This window comes from Xenopus laevis, chromosome 3L (assembly GCF_017654675.1).
Source record: "Xenopus laevis strain J_2021 chromosome 3L, Xenopus_laevis_v10.1, whole genome shotgun sequence".
Taxonomy (NCBI): Eukaryota; Metazoa; Chordata; class Amphibia; order Anura; family Pipidae; genus Xenopus; species Xenopus laevis.
In genome coordinates this window covers 150,947,351-150,959,961 of record NC_054375.1, presented here as the reverse complement: position 1 = coordinate 150,959,961, position 12,611 = coordinate 150,947,351, and positions in this window count along the sequence as shown.

The window sequence follows — 12,611 nt, the reverse complement described above, 5'->3', positions numbered from 1 at the left end:
CTCTCATATCATATCAAATCATATAAAGGTGTTTATTTAAAAAACAAAAACGACTAACGTTTCGGCTAACACTCAAGCCTTTCTCAAAGTGCAAATACAAACAAGCACCAACCTTTTAATCCCCCAGTGGCGGGAAAATGAAGGTAGTGACGTCACAGTGATGTGTGTGGGGAGTAAATAAACATAAAACAATAAAGAAAACAAAAAAGATAAAAAAAGGAGGACTATATACAAATGTATACATGCAGAGGAATAAATTTGTGTCTTATCAAAGTGCCACAGTGAAATTGTGTCAAAAAAGCAATAAACTTTGCAACCAGGTATGGTAATATCATAGAGGTAACAATAACAGGACAGAATCAATTGCCAACATAAGTTCATAGTGTTATGCGCTTAGCGTTTAGAGCTTACATCAACACATTTCGTTTCAGCCAATACGGAAGCGCTTATTCACATATTTTTGCAAACAATACAAATATAAGATTATAATAAATATATATATATATATATATATATATATATATATATATATATATATATATATATATATATATAAATATAAATTAGACATTTTGTGCTACTGAAAAATGCCTTACCCTTTAAACAAAACAGGGATTGTTTGTCCATATATTGCAATATATTTAAGCTGAACAACTATGTCAAAGTCATCCCATATCTGGCCAGTCCTACGCTTAATTTTCATCTGATTCATTAAGAATTCTATTGCTTCATTATACATTTTATAAAGGGACGACTATGTTTATATATATATATAGTGAATAAAGTACCCCCTTTTGTAAAATATAAGGATATTATAAGTTACCGAGGAGTTTCATGACCATATAAAAGTACAAGGCCGAAGGCCGAGTGTTTTTATACAGGTCATGGAACTCCGAGGTAACTTCTAATATCCTCATATTTTACAACTGGGGGTACTTTATTTATTATAATACACAAATTTCAATGAGTCATGTGACAGAAATGACATCAGAACTCACCGTTTATAACTGATGACATCAGAACTCACCGTTTATAAGGATATAATTTACAGGATATTCATGGCTTTTGTGTATTATATATAAATAAAGCATGTAGATGTAGAAGAAGCTAATGGTGAGAAAGCACTCACAAGTCTTTGGGTAAAGTAAAGTAAATTTATTGTGAGCGCTACAGAGGGCGCAGCTAACGTTTCGGCTGAGACCACAGCCTTTGTCAAAGTGTAATGTCAAGTAAAAAAGACCATTTTAAATACAGATGGTGGGGGAACTCGACGCCACACATCGTAAGGAGTGACGTATTATCGGTGAAGTCAAAATTCAAAGTAAATTTTATTGTCATCTCAGCAGTATACGAATACACAGTGAGACAAGACGACGTGGCTCCAGCTAGTACATATCACAAAAAGGCATTTATAAAAATAAATAAAATACACAATAAATATGTAAAGATGAAATGTGCAATATATTGGCAGAAATTGGATATATACATGTGTAAACCTTTAGAATTGCTACAAACAAAATGTTCCCTCTACCGATGTGCACATATACTATATACAAGACGGTCAAATAAAAATTAACAAAGTTCAATGTACATGTTGTATAATATTCAAGCTATCGGCATTCATTTTTGTAAAATAGACAGGAAAAAGAACAATAATACATTTAAGAAACACAGGGGATTACACACATAAATAGATTGAGGGTCCAGCTGCTTACTGTCATAGAGAGACCGCAGTCCCTTGACTTAAAGGAACAGTAATGTCAAAAAATTAAAGTGTTTTAAAGTAATGAAAATATAATGCAGTGTTGTCCTGCACTAGTAAAACTGGTGTGTTTGCTTCAGAAACACTACTATTGTTTATATAAATAAGCTGCTGTGTAGCGATGGGGGCAGCCATTCAAGCACAGGATACACAGTAGATAACAGATAAGTACTACTATAGTTTATATAAACTAGCTGCTGTGTAGCCATGGGGGCAGCCATTCAAGCACAGGATACACAGTAGATAACAGATAAGTACTACTATAGTTTATATAAACAAGCTGCTGTGTAGCCATGGGGGCAGCCATTCAAGCACAGGATACACAGTAGATAACAGATAAGTACTACTATAGTTTATATAAACAAGCTGCTGTGTAGCCATGGGGGCAGCCATTCAAGCACAGGATACACAGTAGATAACAGATAAGTACTACTATAGTTTATATAAACTAGCTGCTGTGTAGCCATGGGGGCAGCCATTCAAGCACAGGATACACAGTAGATAACAGATAAGTACTACTATAGTTTATATAAACAAGCTGCTGTGTAGCCATGGGGGCAGCCATTCAAGCACAGGATACACAGTAGATAACAGATAAGTACTACTATAGTTTATATAAACAAGCTGCTGTGTAGCCATGGGGGCAGCCATTCAAGCACAGGATACACAGTAGATAACAGATAAGTACTACTATAGTTTATATAAACAAGCTGCTGTGTAGCCATGGGGGCAGCCATTCAAGCACAGGATACACAGTAGATAACAGATAAGTACTACTATAGTTTATATAAATAAGCTGCTGTGTAGCCATGGGGGCAGCCATTCAAGTACAGGATACACAGTAGATAACAGATAAGTACTACTATAGTTTATATAAATAAGCTGCTGTGTAGCAATGGGGGCAGCCATTCAAATGAGAAAAGGCTCAGGTTACACAGCAGATACAAATAAGCTCTGTCTGTCTAATGTCTGTCTGTCTGTTATCTTTTATCCATTATTTATCCTATGCCATATAGCCGTTTTTCAATTGCCGCCATTGCTCCCCAGCAGCTTGTTTATATAAACTATAGTAGTGTTTCTGAAGCAAACACATCAGTTTTACCAGTGCAGGGCAACAGTACATTATATTTTCATTACTTTAACAAACTTACATTTTTTGGTGTTACTGTTCCTTTAAGCTTTACCAACAAATACGAGCTCACTGGGACTGCGGTCCATATAGTATACGTGCACATTGTCTATCGGTAGAGGGAACATTTTGTTTGTAGCACTATGTGTGGCATCAGGTTCCCGCCACAATCTGTATTTAAAATGGTGTTTTTTACTTGACATTACACTTTGACAAAGGCTGTGGTCTCAGCCGAAACATTTACATTGACGCTCTAAAAATACATGTTAATAATAATAAAATGAGAAAATCTTTCCCTTATTTGCTCAATTTTAGATCAGTGATATTGGGCTGACACATCGGGCTCACAATTAACTTATTGCACTGCACTTTATAATTTATTGCACAGCACTTTATAAATTATAATAAGGGTTATATTAATGCACTTATCAGTGGGTTTTTTTTAGCGCTTACTATTTAATCGACGATTAATAAGTGTGTCAAAAATACTTTGTGACTGCCTTAGTTTAGATTGTTCAAGTGGGGGTTCTTTTCTATTCCTTTGGATATTGTGTGTGTTTATGTGTTATTACAGTTTTGCTAATGAAGGGTGAATTGCCCTTTAAGCCGTGAGTCTAAGTTCTACCAATAGGTAAAAAATCACTGGCACTCAAAAGGGCAGGTGCAAGCAGGGACAAGCCCTTGCGTTTATTCACTGAAAAAGCAACGTTTCGGGGTCAGACCCCTTTATCAAGCATAACATTTTGTTGTGAGAGAAAGCTATTTAACACCCTCCTACATGACATCATACACTCATCATCAAAATTAGCATAAATAATGCAAAATTTAACCCCATAAATGACATTAAAAAACAGGTGAATTACAAAAATTGGCATAAAATTTACATAGAAAGCTTGCATATTAATTTCCGTTTATGGTGAAATAATCCCATAAAAATTATTTAATAGGCATAAAAATTACATAGAAAATGTACATAGAAAATAGTAGTCTGCATTTAACCCAAAGTGGAAAAATCCCATAGAACATCATTTATTAACTGGATAAAATCAATTGTAGAAAAACTCGATAGAAAATAGTACAAAAATGTACAGAAAAACTGTACAGAAAAACTTTGCCAAAAAAACTCCACAGAAATGGAGTTTATGATAATGTCCAAACCGAACATTTACAGAGCAGCCACGATTGTCCAATATACTGCCACAGTGTATCCAAGGTAGCTCGTCTTAGCAACATGTTAACACCTTTATCAGATTCAAGGGAAAAGAACTCGAAATTTCTTAACAAGATACACTGAAGGTCACATGGCAGAAACCATAATACACAATGTAACATTCGAAATTCATAGTAGCAATAGGCTAGATGCAATGTGTCTAATGATATCTTACCCTACTTGAGTTCTACCAAGACACCTGCTTATCTTAAATTGTTACAAAAGTATCTATTCTGGGCTCTCTGCCAAAAGCCAATTAAGTTAGAAAGTTTGCAAATTTTTTCAGTGCAGGAGATCAAAGAGAAAGTGGGGACAATTCAGTAACAAACCTGGGACTGTGGGCTGAGATGTCAAAATCGGGACTGTCCCGCGAAAAACGGGACAGTTGGGAGGTCTGGAATAGGAGCACTGGATTGCTCAGATGCCCACACGATATAATGCAACAGGGCCCCCTAGTGGACTGAATATGAGGAGAAATGATAAAATCCTTGCCCAGTATGTATGGACCAGGCAGAAAAAGGCATTTTATAAAAATATATTTATTATGTCCCTTTAAGGTTAATAATGTCATTACATTCATGTTGCCAGCTGATCCCTTTAAATTAAAGACATTTTCCTACAACCAATTGGCTTTAGAGACCCCCAACTAGATGTGATTCACACGCACACACTTTCACCAATAGCAGAGCAATATATCATGTCTGGAGCAGCTGATCCCCTGCTATACTGGATACTTGTCTGGCATTGTCACATTTAGCTGTGGGAGGGGACACAAAGCTCCTTCTCCAATCAGCGCTCACCAGGAAGTGCCTGTAGTCTCAATCTCCTGTTCTGCTCTCAGCTGTAATCAGTAAAGTGGCGTGGGAGGGCAAGATGGTATTGTAAATCTTGCTTCATATATTTTCTGGCAGAATTAGATGAAAATAGAGATATTTATGCTCAAAAAGGCGGCGATGATAATGATATAACCGGCTGGCTGATAAGATAATGACATAGGGACGTGATGCACAGGCTTTGGTAAGACATTGTTAGGGAGAATGTTCTGGCAGACAGTTGGTGAGTTAGGAAATATGGAAGTATCGTATAGCCTGTGTCTGGCACATAGAGGGGTCACGTCAGGACAGCGAGTACATTACTGGTGTGTGGAGCACGTAGCCCCTGCATTATACTATTGTGTGCACACTCACGTTACTATACATCTGTCATCATGTTTTATTACATTTTAAGGGCATAAATATACATTAGAAATCAAACATAACGAGGCTGAGTCCCCTAACAACCTTAAAATGGTCTGGGGTGGCAAAGTATTCATTAGAACAGGACATATATATATATTATGGCAACATCCATCATATGTCTCCCTCCTCTCCCACTTAGAATGTAAGTTCTTCCGATCATATTACAGATATATATAGAAACATTGGGGTGTCACCCTGCTATAGTTCCAGGGGTACCCAGGGTACAAATAATCACTCACCCCAAATCTCCCCCTAACTGGCCTTCAGACTGGGCCCCCTTAGCTCATAACAAGGTTACAGATATATAGAAACATTGGGGTAACAGTCACCCTGCTATAGTTCCAGGGGTACCCAGGGCACAAATAAGCACTCACCCCAAATCTCCCCCTAACTGACCTTCAGGCTGGGCCCCCTTAGCTCATAACAAGGTTACAGATATATAGAGACATTGGGGTGTCACCCTGCTATAGTTCCAGGGGTACCCAGGGTACAAATAAGCACTCACCCCAAATCTCCCCCTAACTGACCTTCAGGCTGGGCCCCCTTAGCTCATAACAAGGTTACAGATATATAGAAACATTGGGGTAACAGTCACCCTACTATAGTCCCAATAATATTGAAGATAGATTAAATTTTCTGACCCTCCTTTTCTATGAAGTTTGCCGACCAGGTAATGGGTCTGACTGAGACACAAGGAAAGATTCCCAGTGGCCCATTTGTACCTGGCTCATTGGTGTGGGGGGTAGAGCAGAGGTAGATTGGGGTGCAATAGTGAGATGAAAGATAGACACAAAGGTGGGGAGGGGGTCCTCAGGTTGGTGAGGCCTTATTCCCTGTGGGCCCACATACCCCAGTCAGACACAGTTCAGGAGTATCCACGAGAGGACACGGGCATTGTTATGAACTCTTAGGCTAAATGAACACTCTCTTACATAGTTACATAGTTACATAGTTACATAGTTAAATTGGGTTGAAAAAAGACAAAGTCCATCAAGTTCAACCCCTCCAAATGAAAACCCAGCATCCATACACACACCCCTCCCTACTTTTAATTAAATTCTATATACCCATATCTATACTAACTATAGAGCTTAGTATCACAATAGCCTTTAATATTATGTCTGTCCAAGAAATCATCCAAGTCCCTCTTATAGTCATTAACTGAATCAGCATCACAACATCACCCGGCAGTGCATTCCCCAACCTCACTGTCCTGACTGTGAAGAACCCCCTACGTTGCTTCAAATGAAAGTTCTTTTCTTCTAGTCTGAAGGGGTGGCCTCTGGTACGGTGATCCACTTTATGGGTAAAAAGGTCCCCTGCTATTTGTCTATAATGTCCTCTAATGTACTTGTAAAGTCTAATCATGTCCCCTCGCAAGTGCCTTTTTTCCAGAGAAAACAACCCCAACCTTGACAGTCTACCCTGTCTTGAGTTGCTGGCACATAGTATGAGGACAGACGGATGAATAGGAAAGGGCCAAACAGAAAGATCAGCAATTCTTGCACCCCACTAATACTGCTCAGTGAGGCTGCTGGGACACAGTTTCCAAGAGAAGAGAAAGGCAAAGAATAAATAAACGATGAGGTGCAGCTGCAACGTTACTTCCATTACTTCCTCAGGCCTGGGGTGTCAGGTAAGTAAATATAACCACTCGGGGGGTGCCTAACTTTTGGCACCCCCAATATAAATTAACTTTCCTTTTCCTTTAACCACTTTTGCTCCCCCTTATCTATATCTTGTCTCCTGTGGGTGCCAGAGCCATCTCTTTATACTGTATATTGTCTCTAATCTCTCCCATGCTTCTTACTGTCTCCTCTCATTTCACTATATCAGACTTCTTCCCTACTTGGCCCATTCTTCACATTTCCTCCCTTGCCTCTAACACTGGTCCCCAAATTATTAAAAATCCCATGAAAGTCATTATTTTCAGTAAGGCCTATCAGCTTCCCCATATCCCCGCATGTAATAATAATATTCCCCTGCTCATCTCTCTTTGTCCCCACCCCAATTAATATTCCACCACCCCTACTTTCTCCGATTCACAACCCCGTGCAGATCACACACTTCCAATGCTGTGACCCATTCGCCCATAGAGCTTAAACTCGGAGAGGCCCGTTTATCAAAGTCTGAATTTATCTCATTATTTTCTGAACACTACTCTGACCAAATCCACACAGGGGTTTCCCCCTTATTTATCAATACATGTTCCCAAAAATTTCCTGTGCAGGAAAAAACCTGAAAAATAAGTGAAAAATTCGGATCGTATGAATTTTTCGGATTTTCCGCACGAAAACCATGAAATCTTCGGATAATTGCATGAAACCCAGCACAGGTCAAGATAACTTCAGGACTTCTCCCATTGACTTATATGCAACCTTGGCAGGTCTGAGATGCCGGATTTTCGGATTCTGACTTTTTCCATCCTCGGGGTAAAATAAATCCAGAAGAATTCGAGTTTTCGAGTTTTTGGCATTCAGACTTTAATAAATAACCCCCTGAGTGAGTGGGTAACTTGCAGACACCAATAGGGAGATAGTGCTGCAATTTACAGTTGTATCTATAAAACACCCTCCAGAGCCGAGCCAAAAAGTTGGGGTGCCCCTCCTTGTGGAAGATATGGAAGGGCTGGAGCTAGTAGTAGAAGAGGTCTGTGGCTTGTCAGTCACTATTTATTCTCTGGGGGGCTGTTTGGCCTTTTGTGCACTTGAAATGCCCTGCTCTGACAATACAGAATAAAAAGTCAGAGAATGGCAATCAAAATTAACCAAGGGAATAGCTGATATAACAGTTAAGGAATGGAAATGAGATTGAATGTAACAACATGCAACATGTACAACTATAGAGAGAGAGAGAGAGAGAGAGAGAGAGAGAGAGAGAGAGAGAGAGAGAGAGAGAGAGAGAGAGAGAGAGAGAGAGAGAGAATCTGATCCCAAAGGTGGTTTTGGCATCAGAAGGAAGAGTTCATTTAACATGAAGCGCTGATTTGTTTGTTTGTTTGTCAGTGTGCATTTGTCTTCCTCTTCATCAACATCGAGAGTAAGTGAGGAATTCTGGTCACATGAACTAACCTCCTTTCTTCAAATAAACACAGTGTATAGCTTGCCCTCTTTCCTTCTATATACTCACCCACTCTTGATGGAGATCCAGTGCTCCGTATACATATATTGTGCCTGCATTATAATTCTGAAATAAATACCTATAAATAAATACCTATAAATAAATACCTATAAATAAATACCTATAAATAAATACCTATAAATAAATACCTATAAATAAATACCTATAGGGTGCCACCTGCTGATGCCAAGTGGAGTAGCAGCTGACATAAATCTTATATAGTATTTATTTAGTATTTTTGGCCTTAGTTGCCGACAGTGACTGTTCAATCACATCTTTAATGAGGGGGGCACTAGAATTCTGTAGAGGGGAATGATTAGCATTTGATCCATTTATGTCCATTTTATTCAATACAGTTTGTTTTGTGTAATGGGAGACTTAGTATAAAGGCAGGATAACCGCTCCCTGCCTAAACTGCCCTTTACTGCCTCCTGCTGCTCAATGAAGCCTGTGGCACTGCAGCTGCCTGTGTGTTTAACCCTCCCTGCACATAACACTGACACCGACTGTGCTCTAACACACCTGTGCTCTAACACACCTGTGCTCTAACACACTGAGCTCACCGTGGCTTTATATGGTGCTGTGTGCCACAATAGCCCTGTCTTCTATCCATAGCTCCTGCCCTGCTCACAATCCTAAGGACATTATATATATATATAGTATGCACAAACACTTTCCCACCAAGGTCACTGCAGCTGGCAGACTACTGGCACAAGTACTGGGCCAACACCACACTGGGCAGAGATTGGCCAGATATTTAAATTACAAGTTTAAAGCTGGCCATACACCATAAGATCGGTGGATCTTTCCTCCAATAGGCCAACCTCAGATGGGCAATATCAGGGTTAATACAGTCGTGGGCCCTAGGGCCAAACAATCAGATTAACATGGCGGGAATAGGACCTGTTGGAGCTAGGACAGTATCAACTAGCCAACGTGATCCTCAAATCCGTCAGGAAAATTAAACCTGCCGAATGACATGTGCCCAATTTTCAGCCAGTTATTAGGTGGGCCCATTGGAGGTCCCCACACACAGGCAAATCAATCTAATGGGCCTGAATCAGCAGATCAAACTTGCCCATGTACAGCCACCTTAACTAGTGATGGGCAAATCTGTGCGAATAATTTTGACGCAAGTGACAATTTTTTATGTGCGCTGTTTTGTCCTATTTTGTCCAAACGCATTACAGTCAATGGGTGTCCGAATAATTTTGACGTGTGACGATTCTGACGCGCGTCAATGTTTTCTTTGTTGTGGCGGATTTTTCACCAGCAAATGTATTCGCTGGTGGCGAAACGCGGAAATTTGACGCAAATCCATGCCTGGTGAATTTATTTGCCTTAACCCCTTGTCTGCTGTACATTGTATTCAGGGTGTAGGGGCCTATTTATTAAACCATGATTTTTTCTGGTCGAGTTTTTAAAGGGGAAAACTAAAAATTTTTAGCGAAAAAAATGTACCTTCCTAGGGTGCAAAGCTGGGGGGTCGCCAGGCACGTAACTTACCTGCCATCGACCCCCTAGTCCGGTCCCCTCTCTCCTAGCCAATTTACGCTTCCGTGCATGCGAGCATCAATTCGTACATGTGCGCTCCCAGCTTGTGCAGCGACTGGCCAGGTTGCCTAGGGCTCCTGGCCAGTCTGGCCCTTCTCTGGCGCTGGTTTTTCAGTAGACAACTCATGAAATCAGGCGTCAATTCGTACAATGTGAATTATCACGCAATTTTATTCCTGCACTGACCTTTTCCATCTTATTTCTATATAAATGAGTTAAATTGGTGGAGGGGAGTTGGGTCCACTTTGTTTTAATTAAAGACATGGGATAAATTGGCGTTTTAGGGGGTTATTTATCAAGGTCCGAATTTATCTCAATATCGGCTGCTACAAACTCCGATCTAACCCGCTAAGGTTTTTAACGCTTATTCATTTTCCAAAAAATTTGCTTTGCAGGAAAAGCTCAGATGTTTTCTCGAATTTTCCCCGAAATCTCCGTTTTTTTCGGAGTTTTCACCCGAAAGCTCAGAAAACATAGTGAAATTGCCCGAAACCCCCGACACAACCAAAAATCAATGGGACTGTTCCCATTGACTTTTATGCAACCTCAACAGGTTTGAGATGCCGTGTTTTTATATTCAGGCTTTTTAGCCCTCGGGGTTTAATAAATTCCGAAAAATTCGTGATTTTTTTAAAAGTCAGATTTTATAAAAAAAAAAAACATCACAAATTTTTTGAATTTCGGGGGAATTTCGGGTATTCGGTGCTTAGTAAATAACCCCCTTAGTGTGTGTGCCCCTGGGGTTGGTTAGGGGTGAGTGTGGGTGGGGGTACTGTGCCAGTGCTATACAATAATAATATACAATAATAATCCAGTGTGAGTAACACATGCCCTTGTTGTATGGGTGGGTACCTGTGAATGGCAGTTCCGCACTGTGAGACAACAAGATATTGCAAGTGCCGGTGGGGGTGACAGTCAGTAGAGATGACAGTTAGTGCAGATGACAGTCAGTAGAGATGACAGTTAGTGTAGATAACAGTTAGTGTAGATGACAGTTAGTGTAGATGACAGTTAGTGTAGATGACAGTCAGTAGAGATGACAGTCAATAGAGATGACAGTCAGTGTAGATGACAGTCAGTAGAGATGACAGTTAGTGGAGATGACAGTAGAGATGACAGTCAGTAGAGAAGGCAGTCAGTAGAGATGACAGTCAGTGTAGGTGACAGTCAGTAGAGATGACAGTCAGTGTAGGTGACAGTCAGTATAGATGACAGTCAGTAAAGGTGACAGTCAGTGTAGATGACAGTTAGTGTAGATGACAGTCAGTAGAGATGACAGACAGTGTAGATGACAGTCAGTACAGATGACAGTCAGTACAGATGACAGTCAGTACAGATGACAGTCAGTGTAAATGACAGTTAGTGTAGATGACAGTCAGTAGAGATGACAGACAGTAGAGATGACAGTTAGTGTACATGACAGTTAGTGTAGATGTCAGTTAGTGTAGATGACAGTCAGTAGAGATGACGGTTAGTGTACATGACAGTCAGTGTAGATAACAGTCAGTGTAGATTACAGTCAGTACAGGTGACAGTTAGTGTAGATGACAGTCAGTACAGATGACAGTCAGTGTAGATGACAGTCAGTACAGATGACAGTCAGTACAGATGACAGTCAGTACAGATGACAGTCAGTGTAAATGACAGTTAGTGTAGATGACAGTCAGTAGAGATGACAGACAGCAGAGATGACAGTTAGTGTACATGACAGTTAGTGTAGATGTCAGTTAGTGTAGATGACAGTCAGTAGAGATGACGGTTAGTGTACATGACAGTCAGTGTAGATAACAGTTAGTGTAGATGACAGTTAGTGTAGATGACAGTCAGTAAAGATGACAGTCAGTGTAGATAACAGTTAGTGTAGATGACAGTCAGTAGAGATGACAGTCAGTAAAGATGACAGTCAGTGTAGATGACAGTCAGTGTAGATGACAGTCAGTAGAGATGACAGTTAGTGTAGATGACAGTAGAGATGACAGTCAGTAGGGATGACAGTCAGTGTAGGTGACAGTCAGTAGAGATGACAGTCCGTATAGATGACAGTCAGTACAGATGACAGTCAGTACAGATGACAGTCAGTGTAAATGACATTTAGTGTAGATGACAGTCAGTACAGATGACAGTCAGTACAGATGACAGTCAGTGTAGATGACAGTCAGTACAGATGACAGTTAGTGTAGATGACAGTCAGTAGAGAGGACAGTTAGTGTAGATGACAGTCAGTGTAGATGACAGTTAGTGTAGATGACAGTTAGTGTAGATGACAGTCAGTACAGAGGACAGTTAGTGTAGATGACAGTCAGTAGAGATGACAGTCAGTAGAGATGACAGTCAGTTAGTGTAGATGACAGTCTGTAGAGATCAGCGTAGATGACAGTCAGTGTAGATGACAGTTAGTGTAGATGACAGTCAGTGTAGATGACAGTCAGTACAGAGGAAAGTTAGTGTAGATGACAGTCAGTAGAGATGACAGTCAGTTAGCGTAGATGACAGTCAGTGTAGATGACAGTTAGTGTAGATGACAGTCTGTAGAGATGACAGTCAGTTAGCGTAGATGACAGTCAGTGTAGATGACAGTTAGTGTAGATGACAGTCAGT